Consider the following 23683-nt stretch of genomic DNA (forward strand, 5'->3'; position numbering starts at 1 on the left):
GTGCTGTGAGTAGTTTACATACCGATTTTGTCAAAAGTTACAGTTCCTGTACGATAGTTTTCAATTTGAAAATTGAAGTAATACTTACCTACGAATACATTGTTAGAGAATATTACATTATTACATTCATTTAAATTCATTTAGAATCATAGAATTCTCAGTCAATTAAATGCCTGGTGCTATATTGAATATCAATATGATTATTATAAATCAACCTTATACATCTCATGTTAGTTTTTAATTTTATATTTTCACTTAAGTTAGGAACACTTCAATATATTACACATATTAGCCTATTTTCAGAGCCAAATCAATGTCCTGCTATAAGCTAATCTATTCTAGCATATAGGAGATTTATATATATATAATTTCCCATCAAGTTAAGGAGAAAAATAATCTCACATCATTGTATAAAACAGTACAACTTTCAGTTTAGAGAGTAAGAAAATTAAACTTTCCCCAAGAGTCAGTATCAGGAATTGCTTTAATGTAATAAAGATGTCAAGAATTTCTGATTTGGTTTGACAAGTTAGAAACTCACAAATGAAAAATTTCACAGTGCTGGAGACAAGTACCTTTTCACATAAGTGCTCATCGTTTTTAGTCTTCAAAAAATTTAAGTACAATGAAAACCAAGAAAGAATGAAATTATAAAAATATGTTCATAATAGACATGTTACTTTGTTTTTAGGAGTTCTTACATTGTTTATTTTCAACAGAACTAAGAAAACATAATGCCAGCCGCTCTGGCGACTGGCTCACATGGGTACTCGTAGCGGAAAAGATCTGAAGTGACAGCTATATTTCCAAAGCTGCATTTACTGCATCTGTTCAGTGGTTAAGCCTCCAAGGTCTGCTTTCATTTTATTCCTGCTGGAAATTCATCTGTTGTCTAGTAAAATCCATTAGAAATAGCAATGTAAAAATGCACTTAGATTTGTCTGACTGCCTCCTAAAATACAACTTTAAGCCACAATTAATTTGAGATAAGATTTCTATATATAGTTTCAGCATACTGATGCTTTTCTTATTAAAACAAAAACCACAACAAAATTCCATGGGTGCACATATTAAGGTAACAGAGTGACATAAAGCTCTTTACAGGAAATATGGGGGGGGGGAACCCTGCCAGAGAAAACGATGGCTTTCTCCTAAAGAACTAAGAGAATATTTGACATTACCTGTATTGTACATTATTACTTACCAAGGGGCAGGCTTCCCAAAGGGATGCAGTGAAAGGACTAACCCGTTTCTGTGACTTATGAGCCATCTGTAGGGATTTGATTTCATGTTGGTTTTGCATGTGGATCTACCACAAGGATGAACGGGCAAGCCTATTCTACTGTAGGAGACAAACAACTATTTTATTTTTAACCTATGTGCTGAATATGGATGTGCATAGTATTTTTCTGGTAGCTAATTTTTGTGTCTTGCATGGATAAACACCTCTCTTTATTTTAGAGGAAAAAGTTAAAATAGCACACGATGCTTTTGCACCTTCTGTCATCTATCTGGCTTTTCAGTAAAGAAATTGGTATCAGTACATCTGACTCAGGCAGTTTCCTGGTATTGAGACTTAGTACTTTTAGGTGTTTACGCAGTACTTTAAAAAAAAAAACCCATGAATATGTGTAGGTAGGTTTATATATTTTTCACAAAACATCATATCCATTCATAGTCAATAAAGCTGATGACTCTTTCATGTTCATTTTATCCGGTTTTAGAAGCAGGCCTGACACGGAGAAAAAAGAAAATTATCTGAGACTTAGAGATTGCTCAACAGTGGCTAGAAATCAAACTGCTGAAAACTTGCGGCCCTCATCATAATTCTCTTTACAGAATTAAGCAAAGCATCGCATGCTTTAGGCGTTATAAATACTACAAATCCTTGACTTTTCTTCTCATTTTTTGGAGGGAAGGAGCTATTTATATTCATTTTAATGTTGGCCATTGAAGAATCCACAGCTGTGTTTTTTTAAAGGAGACGTTTTCAAGAATGACAACTAATTTCTACATCCAAACTTTGTTTTAAATATCTCAAGTATTTCATTTTGATGAAAATACTGATTTTAGTTGGGCTTTCACTAACACAGCTCTGAGCTAAATATTCATTTAGGGTTGGATTTAAAGTGTGCCCTGTGAATCCTTGCAACATAGCCACTTGCAAGCACTGTCCCTTTAGTCCCAGGCAGACTGAGATGGCGAGGGAACCCCTCTGCCCAGGTTTAAATTTCAAAACTGCAAAATATTAATAAACTAGGAGTCCTCTTTCTTCTACTTCCTCCTACTGAAACCCCAAAACTCATGGTTAGAGCATAGTTACAAAGTTGATGCGCCATTTCCTCAGTACAGATATTGCTAATCCTAAGGGATTTGGTTACACATCTTTTGACTTAAATTTTTATTCTTGGAACAGCAGTCAGCAAGCAGAGATTACTTTAAATAAAAATACTATCCAGGTCATTAGTGACTGAAATGTAAGCTTTTATACACAAAAATAAAGCATCGCATGACAAATAAAGGCATTGCATGATTCTTGGTTATATCCCGAACCAATGGGAAAAAGCAATTAGCTGTTAGGAACATTACTGCAACAGTGAATGAAATTTGGATTTGGACTGTGAATTAGATAATGATATTATATCGATAGTAAATTGTCTGTGTTTGTTAACTGTTCTTTGTAATGTAAGAAAACATTCTGTTCTTAGGAAATATACTGAAATATACACCAAAATATTTAGAATAGGGCATACCCTGTTCCCAACTTATTCTCAAATGGTTCAGAAAAATATATGAAATATATACATATATATATTACATATATACATATATTAATATGAGAGAGAGAATGATAAAGGACACAATGTAAACAATTGGTTAATCTAGGTAAAGGGCATATGAGAACTTCTTGTACTATCCTTGCAGCTTTTTATGAGAATTTGTAATAGCACACAAACATTACCAAAAAAGAAACTATAAAATTATCTTTTAAAAAATTCAAGTACCATTTTTCAGTATCTAAAAAATATTACACTGAATTGTGGCTATCTTTATTTTGTTCATTAAGCACAAGACTGTTTCACTCTGTCTAAACTATAAAAGATAATGATATTTACCTGCATGACTATTCTAGAGTATTAGGCAATAAAAGGAAAATAATCCATCAAGTAATAGCGTAAACAAACTAATCTTCTATAAATAGATGTGGTCACTATAGGTACCTGTGGCATTGCTGGTAGGAACAGTATGGAAGGCAATAATACAGAATATGGATTTTCCTTGAAAGGAAGATAGAAGCACAAAAGATTATGCGCCTTGTTTAAGGCAAAGGAATTTTTCTGTTTTTTCTCTTTTGTGTCTAACCATTGACAGCCACTTAGGAGGCTTCAGTCTACAAGCCTCTCCTCATTATAATAAAAGCAAATGTTTACCAACACAGATTTAAAAAGGGGGGTAGGATGAAGGGTCTACTCATTTTTCTGTTGTGTCACGTTATTATACAAATCAAAACATACTAAAACATTTGTCAGCAGTTGGAGTTACAATAATCACACACTGAGTTCATCCATGTTTAACATTTTCATTATACTCAAAATAATTATTTTAGAAAGGGGGGCTGATAATGAGGTCGAATGGCACTAAGTCAGGAGAGCCAGTTTGTACCTTGAAAAGGAGGATAGGAATTAATTAAATGAGAAGCTTGGGGAAGTTAATTGGGACTGAGTGAAGATAAGGACACTATCTATGCATGAAGAAATAAAACTATTGAAATAAAAAAGGTATAGCAGAAAGTTCCAGTGAGCACACCTAAGGGAGAAGAACCCTGCAGAAACATGAGTGACAGGAGCAGAGTTATGCCTGTGGGAGACTCTGTTGGCCTCTGCCCACTAAAATCGTGACTGTCACATAAATAAATTCTTGTCAAATGAATAATACTGTATATTGACAAAAGTAAAATTTAGTGTCCTATAATCCTAGTCTGTCTCTGCCTCTATCTACTGTGTGACCTTAGGAAAATCACTTAATCTATTTTGACTTCAATTTTATCAGCTGTGAAATGAGAGAGTGGAAAAATGTAGTTCTCCAAGGTGCCTTCCAGCTCTAACTATTTCTGTATACGGTTGTGTTTATTAAAATGGGCAACTGTGAACATTTTCATAGAACAGAACGGCCTGATATGAGTTTTAGATGAAGAGAAATGGAGAAAAATAAAAAGATGAATAAAAGAGGAATGCACTGATTCAAGTAACGGAAAATAAATCCCATTGGAAGAGACTTCAATGTAGAAGAGAGAATGCAAAAGGTACTTGATGGTTTGGGTATGTATGAAGTGACATTTATATGTACTATTGATACAGGCAAGCAGATGCAGAAATCTTTATCTGTTCTTTTTATTATCACCAGAGTGACTACACACTCCCTGCTTCCCCATTTAGAGTTCTCAAGTGAACACAAATGGAGAGTGTTCAAAAGAAGCCAAAAAATGGCAGGAGTTTATAAAATGTTCTTTTACTACAAGGTCATAGCATGGGGACTGCCCGTCTTAGAGGAGAGAAAGCTGACGTTAACTCCTAGGATCTCTATTTAATTCCATTAAGAGCTATTTAGTTCAAGACCCACCAGGCTCCATTGCTTATACCTCCATGAAGTCTTTGATAGTCAACATTGGCTTCCTCGTGCATTTTCTTTCCTACAAGCTTGTTGAGCACTTATATTCTGTAATACATAATTTAGCCCTTACTTATACGTGATCTCATTATTTTCCCCAGTTCCATCTATGCTGACTTTGAATTGACAACTAGAAGTGGCCATGTGCTTTACATTTGTCATTGCCTAAAATAAAGTGGTACTTAAAATGAGTTAGATGCTCAATAAATACTTGTCGGTTGATGGAGATGGGCAGGATATACTTTGAGCTCAGAAAATGAACTGGAATGCTGATTGGCAGCTGTCACAAACGACTTCTTGGCCATCAAGCATGGTTGGTGACCCTGGGACTTCTTTGAAGCCTTTACCTTGCTTTCTTCTCATCATCCTATTCCTCTGGGCATTTTTGGGAAGAGGGGCTCAGGATCTATCATACGGGGATGAAAGATAAACTGTTATTTAATTAGAAAGATCTAGTCAATAGCTTTAAAGCCCCTGAAGCTATGACTTGAAATGAACTTGGCCATTTGAGTCTAATTAACTGTAAAGGTGAGTGGGGGCCACTTTCACAGTTTTGTCGGAATAGAGCAGAATTTTCTTCAGACCAGAATTCTATGTTGAAATCAGGACACTGGTTGCAGTACCCCTTTAAGAAACTAGAAGGTCCGTGATGGCAGAATTAGTGTCTCTGTGGGCAGGATGGGGTAGAAAAGAGGAGGAGAAAGAGACACAAAAGAACTAGGCTATTTTCAGATGGTTTTGATTTCTATACAGATTCTGGTACTCCAACAATTAGAGACTTACGGAGAATGTTTAGATAAAATAGATACTTACGTAATTGCTGGCTTTGTAAAAAGGAGAAGCCAACTGAATATCTTTACAAAGAACTTTAGATAGCTATAAAAACTGCACATTTCCTAACAAGACAGAGGGTGTTAGTGAAGTGACAAAACATGAAAATAAGTTGACTCAGCTTTCCCAAGTTTTTGAGGTCACGTGGGGAGAGTTGACTAGCACTTCTATATACACATTTAAGTCTGAGGGAGAGAAGAAAATTTATTTAAACCCCGGTTTGCTGCAAATTCAAACTCAGCAAAGAACCATTGGACAAATAAGTGGAATGTTGGGATATGGCATGAGATCTTTATAGTTCTGTGTTGATTGGCTCAACTTTGGTGCTTCGCCCTATTCTGAGTTTAGTTCAGCACCATGGGAAGATACTAAGCTGGAAATTCAGGGCCAGCCATGAAAAACCATAGTGTAGAAAAAGTGGTCTTCAGTCTCCTCTATTTAACATCCATGTGGGGAACAATAGTAGAGATAAAATAGAAAATAAACAGCTTCTCATGTTAAACTCATTCTCAAGGTATCATCTTCTTTATCTCTGTCTTTTTTACTGGTAAACATAAAGAGTGTACAAACATAAACAAGACAGATTGGTTCATAGGTATCCTGGACCTTCACATTGACTTGAAAGCTGCCCTCTTCAGTGATTCATTGTGGCAGGTAATATGACTATTTTTGGAGAAGCAGCATGATTTAAAAAAAAAATTATAACTGCTATTTAATAAGCTGTATTCAACTGACTGCATATATTTATCACATTCATCATCACAAGGACAAAGTGAGGTAGGTGTTAAATCTCCATTTACATGTGAACAAACTAGGTTGGGAACTTCTTTGGAGTTAGAAAGTGGTGGAGCCAGGATCTAGACTCAGCTCTGTCTGTATCTGAATCTTGTTTTTCCCTCCCAGCAAAGGCCCTTCAGTGTTGGAATGGACTTTGAGAAGGTAGAAAACTGACTTTTCTAGACATTTCTCTGCTACTTATTACACGTGTATCACCTGAAGCAATTCAAATAAGTTTTTTGCATCTTAATTGCTTCATCTGTAAAATAGTAGAACACAATACTCCCCCCCAGTAAACAGACTAGATTAACTGATTGATTGAGGTGTGTTTGATTTCTAAAAGTAACTGAATGTATCTAACCTTAAGAGGAACAAGAAGCCTTAATAATAGGCGACTTTTCAAGGAATGTTCAGCAAGGCGCCTTTTTAAAATTCGTCAGTACTCCTGGAACTTTTGCCTGAACATCATTATTCCTACAGTAAATAATAGATTCCAAAATCAACATAACAGTTTCATATATAGGTAATATTGGAGAATTACCTTCAGGATATATTTCTTATTTTTTTTTACTTTTTTTTTATTTTTAAAGATTGGCGCCTGTGCTAACATCTGTTGCCAATCTTTTTTTTCTTCTTCTTCTCCTCCCTAAAGCGCCCCCGGTACATAGTTGTATAGTTTTTAGCTGTGGGTCCTTCTAGTTGTAGCATGTGGGACGCCTCCTCAATGTGACCAGACCAGCGGTGCCCTGTCAGCGCTCAGGATCCGAATGGCAAAACCCTGGGCCGCTGAAGCAGAGCGCGGGAACTTAAACACTAGGCCATCGGCAGGCCCCAAGGATATATTTCTAAGAAACATAAAACCTTTGTCATTCTATTTTTAACTCCAAACATCTATTTCTGCATAATTCACATACAGTTATATTAGGCCGGAAATAAAACTGTATGGTCATAGAAGTCTAGAGATACATTTTCTCTTAATTAGAGTCTAGAAAATTTGAGTGAATATCTAAGTTAAGAGCTAAAAACAAGGGGGATGGCTAAAAGATGCTATGTGATGACTTGAAAACACAAAAGTCCATGTAAACTCAAACAACCACACTCTCAACTGTTTAAACGGACAGCACTTCTTTAATTCTAAAAGCTTTAGAAGGCAAAAAAAAAACAATGAACAAAAACTGCCCAAAACAAAAAAACTGTTTTGGACAAAATACCTTTAAAAGCTAGTTCTTAGACTTAGATGTGTGGGTGTTGGAAATGGTAGGAATTTTTAAGAATGGAATGGGATTTCCATTCCGAAAGTGACTACATATGAAGTTGTAGTTTCAGAACACTAGACTCTGGATTCCCCCAACAGTGGATGAAAACAGATTGATAAGTAGAAAGACCAAATGCGAGAGGATATTAAGAAAGGCATTTGCCGTAAGTAACAACCAATGACCTAATTCTGGTAAAATTATTATTTTTCTTAAAGTGATCATAAGTGCAATCCTATAAAATTCTAAATTAATGATTTATTCAGATAATTCAAAGGTGTTTAAAAGAAACCTAAATATATTTGAGATAAATGGAGAATATCATCAAGTTACACAAGGGATGTATAGTTAAGTTATACTAAATTTTTCACTACAGAAAGCAATTGGGTGCTCTAGCATTAGAGATTTGGGGGAGAGTTCAATAAAATTTCACTTAAAAATTTTACATTATTTTACTTGAGTTTGAAGAAAGGCTCTCATTTCTCCCATGAAATGATATAATGAACAGAATAATAGCAGATCAAGTGAAGCAATAACATGGGTGAGCTGTTGTCTCAGCTTCCACTCTTTGATCCTTTAGGTGTCTAATGAGAATGGCAACTAATTTTCACTGGCAAAAAGTATACGATCAAGATAATTCCTTAGAACTAATTCCTTAGAATAGGCAAATTTCCTTGAAGGCAGGGATAATAAGGGTCTGAGTTTTTGGCCCTTTGACAGAAAACTCAACTGAAGAGACCAACCTTCAATTTGAAATTAAAATTATTTTGGTCTTACATACTACAGCAAGAGAGTTGTTTCTCTGTTTCTCAGGGGTGTCATTGTGGTACTTGCTAAAGAATCCCCTAGCACTGTAATTTCCTCTTTAGTTATAGTTTAAGGTCATGTCATTTTTGAAAAGAAACTGATTTCATTATAATCACTTTCATATTCTTGATATTCAGGAGAATCAGAAAATAGTCATATAAATAATTCACTTTAACAGACTTTAATGGATCTATGTAATACCATCTACCACATGTGGATTTTTAATTTTACTAACAATCATAACATGAACTAAAACGTCAACATAAAGAAATCATTTAAATGCTAATTATACTAAGAACAGTAAACTTGGTTGACAGAGGTTGATGGGAAGCACAGGCCTTTTCCCATTTGGATACAAATCACAGACTTATTGTCAACACACTGGAGGTGGCCTCAAGCCACAGTTCCATGTCTCTAAACACACAAATCTCAACAAATGTTCTTGAATTTCTATAGTACAATTCTAGCTGTGTGGAATAAAAAGAAGTAGAAGAAAGGGCCCTGTCCATCAAACCCCAATTCGTATCTCTATCACAGCACTTAGTACGTGATGTTGAAGTTTGCTTTTGCACTTGTTGAATCCCATGACAATGGAAGCTCTCCAAGATCCTGTGTAATTAACCTTCAACTCACAGCACCTAATACATTGCCTGGCATATATGAGGTTCTAAATAAATAATTGTTGAACTAAACTCTTGAAGAACCCAATCAGTCTCCTTTGTCTACACAGCATCCTCTCACTAAGAATCTACTTTGCCATGTTGGTACTGCAGTGGAATCATGGAGCTACAATTACTCTTAGGCAGATTTAATGCTAGCTAAGCTTTTGGTTTTTATGTGCACATGAAAAATTTATTTGATTTCTACAAGGTATTTAGTTATTATGTAGGACATGGGAATAATTTTCAATTATCTCTCATGACATTTATTTATAATTATAACCTATTTTCACAAAGGCTTACATGAAGTTTCCGTAATTAAATAAATTTTGTGACCCTCAATAGAAAGGAAAAGGGGCACAGGAGACACTTTTCTATGTATGGGCCTGTACTCCAGACATTACCCATGAGCAAGAATTCTAGAAGCATACTATTATCTTATTCTATACTATCCCACTTTTTCTGTCTTTCAGGTAGATAACTGCTACCCCTCAAATCTTAGCTTCCTGCTCCTTATGTGCTCATTTTTCTTTTAGAGTCTATGAGAAAGAGTCAGGTTAATTCTGTGATGCGTTTAATATGAAAGTTACATGATGGGGTACTAATAAGGACCATCACCTTAACAGGGAGTAAGAACAGACTGACCTGGTGACTAGGGATATTCAAGCCAAAAATATGAAATTCTGCATTTTCTGATAAGCTATAAAAGATTACCCACAATCCTAAGGGGTTGTTCTCAAGTTGCATGGTTTACAAAAACTTTCCTTTAATGAAAAAAGAAAATGTCAAGAAAGTAAGTTAACATGGAAGACCCAGTCAAGACGTTAAGCACAGTCTACTTCCCCCTCAAATTTTATATTATTTTTTAAAATTGATGATCAGAAGTATTTGTAGGAGGTATATAATAAAATTTATTGCTATTTTAATTAAGACAAAATATTCTTGTCGATATTTTAAAATAGACTTTTAATATGGGAGGAATCAAACAATTGTGGCATTAATAGTTAATTTCATTGCAAATGATGCTATTTTGGTGATTATTTCAATTAATCTTGATTTTATTGAAAATTTATTTAGTAGATGCTATTTATGTAAATTAATCCTTAAAATTTAGGGGAGTGTTTATTTGGTACTAAAATATAAATGTTTTATTCTTTCTGATATCTATATGTATATATATATGAAATAATTCCAAAAGTCTAGATGGTGATCATAGGAGGTTAGTGTATATAGGAGATAAGAATTGAAGCTACACTACCGAAGACACTACGTATGGCTGAGGAAAACTCAACCTATTGCATCTAATCTAATCATTATTTAAGGGAAATGTACGTGTACTTCTAAGACAATGTAGAGTTGACAATATCACTCTACCCCTCCATTTATTTAAACATAAAACTGTTTAAATAACTATTCCTGTTTCTTTTATTCTATAAAGGCCTCACCAAAGCAATTGATACAATTCCTTCATAATATATATTCATTCAATATATTTTGCAGGTGGAATATTTTGGGCAAGGCCTCTGCAAGCATTGTTCCAAACAGAAACATCTCAGAAACCTCAAAGAATTTCTGCTTTCAAGAAATTTTAATCCAGAAGATAGAGTGGGGAAGGGAGAGTTGAACCCACTCATAACTCTTACCCAAGGCAGACTGTGATGGGTTCTCTCTGCAGAAAAACTAAAGCCCAAGGGAGCAGCAAACGCCCTAATGGTATAGGATAGTTGGAAGATGATCATTCTTTGTCTAAGTTTTGATAGGGAAAAGAGATGTCTCAGTCAGAGGGACCAGTTATGGAGAAGCAAATTTAGAGAAGGAAAAGCAAAGGGCATATTTGGGTTCTAGACAGTGGGTTGGTATGGCAGGAAAATAAGGTAAATATGGAAAGAGAGAGAAATAAGGCTGGAACAGCATATCATATTGTAGACAACCTTGGAATGAGATTGCAGAAGATAACAAGGAGCAAAGGCACATTTCTCAAGAGATTGATTGATCTCAGAAGATCAATACAGCAAAGCAATTTGGTAGTATTCCTTTGATTAGGTAATGTTTTGTTTAACTTTGCACCACAAAAATATTTGTATAAAACAACAAAATATTCTAAATAAAATTTTTAAAAGTGTATTATGAAGTGTACAATGTTCTTGTTTCTTTCATGGAAGTGTTCTTAATACTAGAATTCATGACACATTGAAGAGAAAGATATTGCCTGATTTAAAATCACAATATTTCCTATAGTTTGTTCAACATGGTACTGATAATCTGTACCCAAGAGAGAAAAAGAAAAGTAAGCTTAGACAGTGGAGCAAGTCTGACATAAAAACTAAACACAGTGGCACTTAAATGTATTAGAATTTATACTATGCAAGTGGTTAGAAACATTGTACCATCCATTTAAGGTTACTGTTCTACACGCGGTTGAGTAAAGAAAAAGAGCATTATATTGATAACACAATTGACTATAAAATTATCTTTACTTTCAAAATGTTACTAACTTGCAATTACCATGTAACTTCCTGTGTTTACAATTAGCGCATCTATATAAATAAAACTTCAGTCAAGGTTCATTAGCTAGAGAATAGCATTACATGCATGGAATAGATTTTAATTTCACTAATTTCACAAGTGATACTAAATTAATCACCAAATCAGAAGTTGCAAATGTTTCTGAATCTGGAGAGTAGGAAGATGGCAGAGGGTATGTTTGGTTTCATGTTCTACTTTATTTTCACTTTCTGTTGCTCAGTTTTAAGAAGCATTCAAAAATGTATTTGCTTCAGCTCTCCAACTTTCCAGAACCAATGTTAGTCAATTAAATTTCTTTCTTTCTTTTTTTTTTTTTACTGATTTGTACAGTGCAATATACTAGCACAGTATGTAGATTAAAATAGAAAACAATTGCACTGTTAATGCTGATGTATGGAGTAATTTTCTCAGACTCTTTCGATGCAATCTGCAAATGCATTAACAAAGGCTATAAAACAAAAACAATCCGCACTCCCCATAACACAGACAGGCGAGATACTGAAAAGTTTGAAAGCATAATTGATATCTAGCGTGACCTAGGAATGAGAAAGTATCCTACTACTGTGTAGGACTTCAAAAGCCAAATATATCTTGTACAGCTTCCTGAATAAGAAAGTAATATTCCCAACCACTGAATATGAGAAAAAGAATTATTCGTGTGACCATTGTTAACTAAAAGACTCCTTTGAAATAACTCTATTACTGTTATTATTCCATGCTGAATGGCAGGAACCCCCACATACATTTTCTATTTCTTATTCCCATTTCAACAACTCTTTTGCTCTTGAGACAAGGTCAGCAGTGAAGTGTAGTTTTTACTTAGGGAGAAGCATAAAGTCTTCACCCAACTACACAATCGTCATGCTGATATATTTCATGTTCAGAAAAACTAGCACACTTTAGGGTAAAAACAAGACTGCATTATTAACCAATAGTCAATTATATCTAAATGGCTAATACTGTTATGATTCTTTTTATTTTTGCGGGGAGGGAGCAGTTCATTGATACAGCCTCAAGATTTTTTTATCTAACAAAGATGTATTGAGTGTCTATTCTGTGCCAGATATATTCCTACGTGCTGTGGATACAAGGCTCATAGTATACACCTGGATTTTACTCTCACAGTGGTTACAATTTCTGCAGTGAATAGGGATGCCCTAATTTTCTCTCTGGAAAAAACACTGGCATAGCGGTCAGCTCTATCCATATCAGTGTGTTTTTGGATTTTGAACCTCTAAAGCATTAGGCTGGCCAGGGACATGCATTATGTTATAGTATTTACACTGAAAATTTCAGAAGAACAATAATATAAGAAGATTAGGTTTAAAAGTATATTTTCCTTTTAGAGTAAAGAAATATCTGATAAAGTTTGACAGGGCTAATAGAGCACAAATAACTCTACAGAAAGGAAATTTGAAGTGGCTTGTCAACACTATTTTTCCAAAATTTTCCAACATAGTTTTCATGGAGATATCTTGGAGATGGTAAAAGTAACCATATATTTCTACAATATTACTTGAACAAGGGAGTGATATCTCATCTGACGGATTTGGTGATATCCTATATGCCTCTTTTGTTCTTTTCTCCTGATGAAATAAGGATATCTTTATCAAGTCATACTAGGCCTACACAAAGAAATGGGGAAGCACAAATGCATACAGCCTGGGAATGTATAGGAAGACATGGACAGGCACTCTGACCCTTAAAATTTGGCCAGTGGTTGATGCAAATTCCACGGCTAAACGGGTCTCTATTTATTTAAGGCAAATTCAAAATAATGGGTGTGATGCTATACCTTTAAATTAATTGTTGAAAGTAGAATTTACCTTAATAAAGCTTCTATATGCTTGGGAATAACTTATTTCTATTGTTACAAGTTAAAATATCTATAGCATATTATGTTTTACTTTGGCTACTTCTGAGAGAAAAGGAATTCATTTTTTCAGACACTTTGGGTGTGATATTATTTAATCATAAATTGGCTTCAAGTGTGTGTGGTTGCCACTAGCCTAAATCTTTTGGTTTTCAATGTGCCTTCTACATTCATTCAACAGAAGTTTGAGACAGAGAGATGCATAGATGTAGAAATAGATATCAATACTACTTTATTTTTCGAGCACCTCCGATATGATAGGCGCTGTTCAGAGCTGAATATAGCACACAAGGTATTCATCCTCATGGAATCGATGAGAGGGTAAATTAGTATAACTCCAGGTATAGCAACGGCTATGAAGAAAAATATAGGCAGGTAATGCCAAAAGAATTAAGCAGGAAGCAGGCAAGAGAGGTTATTTTAGGTGGGGTGGTCAGGAAAGCAGGCTCTGGAAAGATATTTGAGCAGAGACCAGAGTAAACTGAAGAAGACAGCTGCGTGAGGATCCACGTAAGAACCTTCCACGTGGAGAGCACAAGAATCATACTGGCCTGAGGCAGGGAAAAGTTGGTTGCACTCAAGAAATGGCAAACAGTAAGAACGTTAGCTCCTTTAACACAGCAGAGTAAGGCACTTTCCAAAAATTAAGGTTAGATTGTTGTGTGAACAATTTCAAGGAGTCTATAAAAAGGTGTAAAAGGAACACATTGTTATCCAATGCTGTGTGGATTTTCAAATAGCTTTAAATATATTCGAATAGCTAAAAACCAATAAACAAGCAAATAAATCAAGTGACTCCAATAAAATAAAAGCACAGCGCTTTATTTAACATGGCTTTTTGTTTTTCCTATCTGCAAAATGGCATTTTATTATCAGGAAAGAACATGTTAAATGGATGAGAACAGACAATTTCTTTCAGTGATCAATACCATATAAATGCACTAAACACCTCGAGAATGCAACTGCCTTCTTGAGCCTTCACTTCCTCGTCTCTGTAACCAGCCACCAAAGTCTCCTTGATCAGAAAACAATAATAACTTTGCGTACTTGGAATATGTTTATGGAACAGACATAATTCTTATTCTCAAAGGATTAATAGCTTTCTTCTTTTTTGGAAGTATTCAAACAGAAGCATAATCTGCTGTAGCCAAGCTGTTAACTTAGAATTAGAAAAGAAAGTGATTTAAAATGCTTGAATACTAATATTTCCTTAAAAATTACGAGAAATTAAAACAAATGATGCATAAAATTAACAAATCAAGCTTTAAAATATCATTCTTCACTATAATATTATGCCAAAGGCATTTATATTTCAAGGGTCTTTTTTCATGTCTATCTTTAGGATCTCAAATCTAGCACTGAGGGAAAGATTCATTTTGAAATAGCTTTACACTCATATATAGACATAAGCTACTTATGTTTAGCAAACTCAAAATAAACTTCCCAGGAATATGTGTGTGTGTCAATATGACTAACCTTCTCAAAAGGTCACTCACAGATACAGTGTGTGGTATTAAAAAAAAAAAGCTCTAGGGTCAGACAGTCTTTATCAATTTCTACTACTAAATAGCTATCACACTCACACAAAAACATATATGTGTATGCTGCAGAATAAAATACAAGCCTATGTACACATGTATATATGTACACATGTATTTTATGTATACATGTATATGTGTATTATTTTATACATACATATACATATTATATATGTATATATACAATATACATACAATGCACATATAATATGTATAATACATGTATGTGTACATAAAATACATATATGTATATACACGTGTTTTAAATGTGTATGTGTGTATGTATATACATATATATTTTCAACTAAGAAATCAAGAAGTCAAATCACATTTTAATTCTACAGTGTAAAATAATAGCCAGACATGTGACGTAAAGTGTACTACTGATTTTTCTCTCTCTCGATTTGGGAGTCTAGAATGACATTCCCAAAGCAAGTTATTAAGCTTAGTTTCTAATGATTTTAAAAATGGCTGTTGGAAACTTCAAGGTTCAATATAGTTTAAGCATCATTTCCAGGCTTCCCAATGCTTCTATAAAGCTTAACGAGCAAATATCATTATATTTTGGCTTTGAGTTTGAGAGTTTTTAAAGTCAACTTAGAGGAAATGGAATCACGCTGATGAGGCTCATGATTCACACTGAAGTAGAAGTAATGATGGCTCAGATCATTTTTTTGCCTCCACGGGAAAATTACTCTGACTTCAGGCTTAAATGTTTAATACATGTATCATGTCAAAATACCAAAATACTTCTAGACAAATCAGAGCCACCTAAATGGTAAAACCACACATAAAACTTCGGATAGAAAACCAACACTCATGCTTGGTGCTCACAATAATTAATTAGTGTACAGACATGTAGGCTTTAACTTCTGAATATATGAATTCTATTTGCCTAAAGAAACATTTTACAAGCATGTTTTAAATAACTGTGTTCTGCTTTGCAATTAACTGTCAAAAGGTCACAATAATTATAAGATAAAGTACCTACTATCCTGGAACTATTAAAAAATAAGATATGTAGCTAACAAGCAGGACTTCGAGAAGACAATCCATCATTACAGGAAACAAAGTTAGACTAAATTCTCTATTACCTTCATTCTCTGATCCAAATCCTTTCTTAATCACTATGGCATAAAAACAATAGCATGTGACATGACAAAACCTCATTGCAGCGTGCCCCTTACAGAGAGAACAGTCCAGCTCAACAAGGACAACGGAACGTAACCTACAAAGCAACTTCCAGGCGAGCAGGGATCTCGCCCATTTTAGTCAAATACTGTTCTACTAGCATCTAGAAAGTTTAGTTCAATATACTTCTCAGTAAATATTTGTTGAGTGAACAAATGAAGAAACGAATGAATGAATGAATGTTGGAGACTCCTCAGGAGTTTATTTCTGGTCCTGGACTTTACATGCAGACATTCAGTTAATATTTGATTATTAAATGAATAAGTGCCTCGTTAGCTCTAGAGTGGTAAAGATCTGTTACAGATGACATTAACATACTGCCAAGCAAAATTCCAGCTTTGGATAATAATACAGCAGCTAATCCCGGTCACTGAGCATGAGTCATCTTTACTCATTGAAGAAGCACATCCTGGGTCCTGCAATCGATCCCAACATTAGACAGAAGGTACAAGCAGGAGCCTGTGGTAGGTGCTCTCCAATCCATCCTTGAATTCACCTTGCTGCTTGCTGGCACCTCTTTTAATGCCATTTCTCAGAAAATAAGTCCTTGACTTGTTCTTCAGAGAATGAATCCTTTCTATTGTCAATCCCAATTCCCTAGAATCCTTGCCAGTCACTCAAGGCTGGCTTAGAGACCTATGCATTTTCATCTGTTCGCCCTTCATACTTCCTCTCTCAACCTTTGGGAAATGAGCAGCTCTCCCCCTATGTGGGGTCAGGATGCCCCTCTAGGCAGTCTTCTTGGAAAGAATTTGAAACAGTTCCAGCTGTAGATTAGGTAATACTATGATATAAATGAGAAATTTCCTGATATTGATAACTGTATTGTGGTTATCTAAGAAATTGTGCTTATTCTTAGGAAATGCACAGTAGTTGGGGACTAAAAAGGCATGATGTCTACAATGTACAGGCAAATGGTTCAGGAAAAAAACCAATGTGTGTGTCTGAGTGCATACATGTGCATAGAGAGAGAGAGACTGAAAGAGATGAGGAAAGAAAGAGCTAGATAAAGCAAATGGCACACCATATAAACAATTGCTGAATCTTGGCAAAGAGTGTATAGGAATTCTTTGTGCTATTCTTGTAACTTTTCTGTAGGAATGAAATAACATAATTATGTAATAATAAATGTATCATTAAGAATTATAAAATATATAATAAAAAATTCAAAGTTACTAAAAGCAACAACTCCCGGCTGTTTTTCAGTATCTAGACCCAGAGGAAATGCTCCCCATGCTCAGCCCTGTCAGCCTCTGTGAGTCCGGACTGTGCTCAGTGAGGTCTCATCTCCACGCTCCTCCATTTGAGGGCTGAGCCAGTCACAATATTCTGCTTCTTGGCCTTTCCTCCTGTGGGTCAGGCATCAGCTGCAGGGCCCCAGAGACTCCACATGTCCCAGATGAGGATCTACAGATTGTCACTAACTTTCATGCAAGAAGGAGGCTTTCTTCCTCCTTCCCCCATAAAGATCCAGAGCATACTGACAACTATATTTAGAGAAGTTATTCAATTTCCAAAAACCTGGCTCCTCCTCCCCAACCTTTGACATCATGCAGGTAGGAGAGGTGTTGGCAAAGCAATTTAAAAATCTGCCTTTGAAAGTCCTATGCAGACTCCAGCCCCTCACTCTGGAATGTGCAGGTTTATCACTTACTGTTTCTTCCCAGCCTTTGAGATCTTTCCTGAAACTAAGTCAGAAGAGTTAGACTTAAATACCTGGTTATCGCCACAATTCATAGCTCATGACCTCCAAGGAAAGAACAATAATTACTGATTTCTTTCTAGGATAAGTTAAATTAAAAAAACCACACAGCAGGAAGGCTTTATCTAAAGGTCATTTCTAGCACAAAAACTTATGTACACACAGCTTTTCTTGTCCTTTGAAAGACAGGTCCTGGGCTGTTTTGCAGTATATTGTAGCTCCCAATTTTACCCACTGAGGAAGCTTCATCTAGCACAGTGGTTCTCAAACATTTTTAGTCTCAGAATTCCTTACACTCAAATATTATTGAGGATTCCAAGAGAGGTTTTTGTGCATGTGAGTTACCTCTACAGATATATAACCTATTAGAAATTAAAAGTAAGAAACCTAAAATGTTATTTACTTATTAAAATAACAATAGACAATATACCTATAACATGTTAATATAATTAACATGTTTTAAAAAATAACTATATATCAAGACAAAAAAATTTAGTGAGAAAAATGTCATTGTTTTACACATTTGAAAATCTTTTTAAACGTCTGATTTAATAGATGGTAGCTGAAATCTCACGTCTCTTCTGTTTTGTTGTGTTATCATACATCTTGCAACCTCTGGAACACTCCATTGTAAAATTGATAATGAGACTGAAAAAGGTATTATTATGAACTAGTTTTGATCTCATAGACTTCCTGAAAAGGCCTTTGGGTCTGCAGGGGTCCCCAGACCACACTGAGAATCACTAATCTAGAAGACCCAGCATTTGTTTTGGAGTGACAACCCTGAGTTTGAATCCTAGCTTTGCCTCTAAAGGTTTTAAGGCCTCAGTGGAATTATTTACCCTGTCTGAGATTCGGTATATAATTTAGGATATTGAGACAATGCTTCTTCACAGACAATTAAATGAAATGACATATAGAAAGCTTCTCTCGATAGTTTAGCACAAATCAGTCAACACGGTAAAAGTAAGTTTCCTCTCTTTCCCTTCCTTCTGCAAATTTGTTGGCACTTATGATAGACTCATATAGTATCAATGTCTTTATGAGTTGCTTTGTGAACTTGGTAAGGTTATATCCTACCTCCCTTTTGTTCAGTGTCCTCACTGAGGGGAGAAAACACAAAATAGAAATACAAACAGCTACCTGATTGTACTGCTATGGTGATAAAACAAAATGACAGATTTCAAGATATTTTGAAAAAGTAAGAGAGACGTTAAAATATAAGAAATGCACTTACTTTGGCAACAGGATAAAAATGTTAATGAATAAGTTTGCTACTTAGGCCAAATTCAACTCTTTGAAAGATAAAATAAAAATATGAGTTATGGTAAATCATTTTCTTAAAAATCTCCGTGTGGGCACTATCAATTTTCGAAATCCCTGATTCTATTGTCAAGTTCTATAGCACGCTGAAGGTGAAATGTTTTTCTACAGGGCAGATGATGGCACGCTGTCTGTTCTTCCCTCACTAGCTAACTTTCTGATTTGAAGCAAATCAACCTCTTTGAACAGCATTTTTCATCTTTAAAATGATTTTTTGGAGGGGTACTCATCCTTTCAGCTCCAAAATTGTACAACGCTATTATTCTTTTTCTATAATCATTGAATTTTTTGAAGAAAGGAGGCATTTGAATATTTTAGGCTCATCTCATCACTACATATACATGCGCAGTTTTAATTGAGGTTCATGGTGCATGGAGGAAAAGCACAAGGTATCATGATAAAACCACTCTCCATATAAAGGAAAATAAACCAGTAGTAGAGAGAGAAATTTACCAGAAGAAGAAAAAGTTCCTATTTTACGGGCTCATGATGGAATCTCTATCCTTTAGGTCTATTTCTTTTCTCAATAACCCAAAACCAATTTTATAACTCAGTTGTCTCCCAGCTAAATGTGCAGCCTGCTGCAGAGACGAGTTTGTGAAGCTTAACCATACAAAATGGTGTAGCTAAACAGTGCCCGCATATATTTGCAGGGATGTTTTTATAGTTGAAAGGAGCTTTGCTTCAGCTTGTTTTCCTTTCTGGTGCAGGCTTACGAAAACTATTAATAAAAAGAGATATATCAAGAAAAGAACATAGAGAGACGAATTTGACTAGAAAACTTATGGTTTACCTGTGCAATTATATTAAATGTCCAGCATGCACCAGTGTTGATTAAGTATGAGACAATGTCAGAGTTTCTAATCTCATTAAAGTGTTATTGAAAAGCTGCATCAATTCTTCATGAAGCCATTTGGCATCCTCATCACACTGTGTTTTTTTCTTTACCACCCATTAAGTAGCCTTGCTTAGCACTGGCTTAGGAATTAAACTGCAGGTTTCTTCAAAGGGTTCATAGAGTAAACAACACTTAAACATTAGAATAATGCATTTTCTTCAAAGTGTTTCCTTTCCGAAGCACAGGAAACCCAGATCTATTGCTAAGGACAGGTAACAGCAGGTAATATCAGCAATATAAATTCATGGATGTGTCCATCTATTTTTATACAAGACTGACAGAATTAGGAAAGGAATGTCTAGCACACACACTATAATGTAGAGAAAAAGGAAATCACAATTCTCTAAGTACCAGCAAATATATATTGTTTTCCATTATTTGTATTCATTTCCTGCTAAGACTTTGTGTTCTGAAAAAAAAGGGATGTTGACTTTGTGTTAACAGTACACAATATTTTCTTCTTTTTCAGAGACGAGGGAAAGCAGCACACACTTTTATTATCCTAACAGCGGAATGTCCTGGGTGTCCTGTTAATTGAAATGGACAACTTCCTGGGCTCACAAATCTGTCAGGTGGTCGTGTTGCAGCAACATAATGCTAACCACAGGCACACATGAAATGAGTCATGTTCGCACATGCTGCTGGTTAATTGATTTAGGGGGATAGAAATTACACGTTGGAAAATAAACTGATGATCACAGAAATATACATTAAAAAACTGCTAATTCATACTGATGAAGAACCTCGTTAGTATTGTGTTTATTTTCATTTGAGGTCAGAAATGCTGTTAATACCAAGGTCAGGGAAAAAAGATAGCAGGCCTTCCAAATAACTTATTTTAGATTTGAAGTGTCAGATCCTATATCAACTTGGAATGTAGTATTCATTCTCTTGCCATATAAATTGACATTGCTTTTGTTTCTCAAAATGAGGTTTTGCATCAGCTCTCTGGGTAAGTATCGTATGGCGCAGTATATTACACAAAAGCAATTTGTAGAGGTGTTGAAAAAAAATAATGTATTTTTGCATCACAGGAAACACCTGCTTGTTAAATGGGTTATGAAAATGAAAGCATTTAATACATATTACAAGAATTGATTAGTATTTTGTTTGACTTCACTTGTGAATTTTGCTTCTGGTTTCTCTAGTCAACAATTTTCTTTCTTTGATGTAAAAGGAGTTTAGTATGAAAAAAATCTTATAGATTATTTCCCCACCGCTAAAAAAAATAACCCAAAAAGGCATTTTGCCTAGCAAAGTTAAAAGAAACTAACAGTACAACCAGACAGATGAGTCATAGAAAAAAAATCTGTTATGTTGACCACTCTTGATCATTACATCTATACAGATACCAACTGGGTTAGGTTGACACTCTGAGTTACAACGTCTACATTTAGTATAATTACGATATTAATCATCACTGTATAAATTGATTTATGTAGCTATGTCCTCGGTAAGCTTTGTGATATAACTCTGGGACCACTGATGGTAATTTAAACTAGTTACCTTTCGGGTAACTCCATTTTGCCTTATTTATGGTGAAATTTGGATCTGTGGTGGCCTTTATCCATCATACTACCCTATATTCCTAATACAAACTAATAATTTTCTCAAATTATGCCTAGTTGGGAGTTATTCATTAAGTTGTTACAAACTAAATAGGCAGATATTTAAATCCTAAGCATATCCAGAAACTTAATGTAATCACTACCTCCTCCATGACCTCATTAGAAACAACTTTTGCTCTGTTTAAAAATCCGTCTCAAATTAAGTTGCGGAAAGCATTGCTACCCATTTAATGCCCATGAATTTTGTAATTGAGTTTTTCCCCTTTACGTTTATAAATATACCACAGGATAATATTTCTGACACTGGTGCATTTAGTAAATAATTTAATTGATCCCAGTTCTGAAAAACTGACCTCTATGTAGTCTAAGTAGCTCTCATTTGCCAAGTTATAAATAAAAGTGCAACAACGGTTTTCAGTTGAAATGCAATTACAAGCAGTACGGCATCAGTAGAACCAAGGACAGCTGTTTAAATAGGAGCACTGTGACTCCAAAGGAAAGCGTGATGCTTATGGGAACACATTCGATACAGCCTTAATTCCAGAAACAACAAGTATGAGATTAGAGCATTGAAGAGCCACACACCTTTTCAGCTTTTATCTGGACATGATGTGAGAAAATTCACTATAAATGCCCTGCCTCACACAGATGTTGTGATAGTGAAAGGATATGAAATCTTTGATGTAATTAGAGGAAAACAACTGCTGTTTTTACCTTTGTGGGTTTTTTTTCCCCCATTAAATATTCTATTTAGAATGGTAATACACAAATCACAGATCTAAGCTCTATTAGTTTAATGTGCTTTGGTGAAGGAGGCGCTATCATCTGACCCAATTAATCTTGATTTGGGATAAGAGCTTGATAAATGATTTCCCAGGAAGGGAGCCACACAGCTCATTGCACCTCGTTTTCTTCTCAGATCTGCTGTGTACTCAATGTGTGACCTTAGCAAAGTCATTTAACCTCTCCTTACCTCTTTTCACTCGTAAAATGTAGCTAATCCTGGCCTACCTCTCTTGACAAAAATAAACACTGGCACTATATGTTCAATAGATACGAATGTGGCAGATTATTGACATAGGGATAAACATGGTGGAATAAGAATATTACTGTCACTGACGTAAGCCTCTGAACAAACTGCCTTCATGTAGAACTGCTTCCGACAACTGTGTACTTTGACTTCATTTAAACAAACAGGTGCTGTGATATTTACTTTGGTCCATTAGACACAGATCTGCTGGGTGCAGAAAACTGGAATAAAATGAATATAATCTTTATTGGCTAAACCTATGTAATGCATACACTTTTGTTCTTTCGCATAATTAGGCTCTGACTCTCCTAGTCCAAATCATTATCAAGGTAGAAAGTGACAGAGGCAGCAAAAATATTAATCAGATAAACTGTCAAAGAGTGTGAATTAATGTACATGGTTGCTATTTATTGTTATTTAAAATGAAGGGACAATATTACAAACATTTAAAATGGAGTCAAGTCTATGTAGTATAAGCTTATGTTACAGTACAAGTTTAGCTTGAATCCTTTAACTTAAATTTGATATGAAGATTTTGGGATACGTTTTCAAAAAAAAATATTTGCATCAAATATAGGCACATGTAATAATTAACGAGAACAAAAATTCTAAACACTATTCTAAATGGTATGAAGTGTTTGAAAATAGTTGTAATCACCTTTAAATGTAGATTTTAGGTTAGATTTAAGAAAAAATAAATTTTCCTTACTATGAGAGTTGTTACGAAACATCTGCATTGGTTTTTCACTGGAAGTTGTCAAAAAGACCCTAAATTTTATTTAACAAAATTGATATGGTGATGGAATATTCTTACATGAAGAAAAAAGAGACTATTTAATCTCCTAATATTTTTTCTAGCCCTTACATTCTATAACTATCCAGAAAAAAAGTGCTTTTTCATATACTAAATCAAGAATTGATCTAAGGTTTTTTTTTTTCCTATAATTGGGCTTAATTGGATGTTTATTCAGACCTCCTGGAACTGGGCTAGGTGTCATGTGGGAAAAACAGAAGAAATGTAATGGAATATGCCCAAGTT

General features: G+C 34.9%; 1 protein-coding gene across 9 annotated transcripts in view; it reads right to left on the reverse strand.

The window, feature by feature from the left end:
- The window catches only part of SYT1 (synaptotagmin 1), a 521971-nt gene that overhangs the window by 348022 nt on the left and 150266 nt on the right, over window positions 1-23683 (reverse strand). The window lies entirely within an intron of this gene.

The sequence above is a fragment of the Equus asinus genome, chromosome 4, assembly GCF_041296235.1.
Source record: "Equus asinus isolate D_3611 breed Donkey chromosome 4, EquAss-T2T_v2, whole genome shotgun sequence".
NCBI lineage: Eukaryota > Metazoa > Chordata > Mammalia > Perissodactyla > Equidae > Equus > Equus asinus.